This window comes from Echinops telfairi, unplaced genomic scaffold, assembly GCF_000313985.2.
Source record: "Echinops telfairi isolate 266 unplaced genomic scaffold, ASM31398v2 ScPeMD7_7;HRSCAF=31, whole genome shotgun sequence".
Taxonomy (NCBI): domain Eukaryota; kingdom Metazoa; phylum Chordata; class Mammalia; order Afrosoricida; family Tenrecidae; genus Echinops; species Echinops telfairi.
Window position 1 is genome coordinate 26,858,872 of NW_022103904.1, and position 1,202 is coordinate 26,860,073.

The following is a 1,202-nucleotide window of genomic DNA, read 5'->3' on the forward strand; positions in this document are numbered from 1 at the left end:
CCAACTACTGTTCCTTCCTCTTTGTTTCCAACTTTTACATTCCAATCACCCATGCACCAAGATGCATTCCAATCAATGCATCTTGATTCTGTGTTTGATCAGTTTCAGTCTGAGGAAGTTGGTAGAATTCTTGCTTCTTCATCACTAACTTTTGTGGTTGATGCATAAATCTGATGGTATTGATTGGATTACCTGGAGACAGAGACAGAATCCTATCACAGAGAGCATTGTACTTCATGATGGATTTAGCAAGATCTTTTCTGACAAAGAATGCCATGCCATTCCTCTTGATTGTGTTATTCCTGTCACAGTAGATCACATGATTTTCCAATTCAAAATGACCAGTCCATTTCAGCTCATTAATGTCTAGGATATTGCTCTTTATGAATTCCATTTCATTTTTTACCATTTCCAATTTTCCTAGATTCCTACTTCGCACATCCCAAGTTCTGATCATTAGATTTTGGCATCTGTTGCTCCTCACCTTGAGTTGTGCCCTATCAGAAAATGAAGATCCCCTAGGCTCCACCCCCACAGGCTTTACCAGATTCACATCACCATGGTCTACTCCCCTCCAAGAAATCAGCTCTTCTTCAATCACATTTTGCTTGTCCTCAGACCCGAGGGGCCCATAGTCTGGCACTATCTCTGATAATGCGCTGCTGCCTATGTTCAAGCCGGCGGCTCTCAACCTGTGGGTCACAACCCCTTTGAGGGGTCGAACGTCTCTTTTACAGGGGTCGCCTAAGACCAACAGAAAACACATATTTCTGATGGTCTTAGGAACCGAGACAACGCTCCTCTACCCCTCTCCAGCCGGGTCTGCCCCCATGCAGATACGCCCACATACGAGTACCAGGCGTGAAGACTGTTACCCATGCTGTACCATGCTTCAAGACATTTATTTCATTTATTTTTAATTAGAAATAAATATATCACAATATATAATTACATATTGTTTTGTGATTAATCACTATGCTTTAATTATGTTCAATTTGTAACAATGACAATACATCCTGCATATCAGATATTTACATTATGATTCATAACAATAGAAAAATGACAGTTATGAAGTAGCAACAAAAATAGTTTTATGGTTGGGGGCCACCACAATATGGGGAACTGTATTAAAGGGTCGTGGCATTGGAGAGGTTGAGAACGACTGGTTTAAGCTTTCAGTATCTGACAAAGCTTCAACGTTG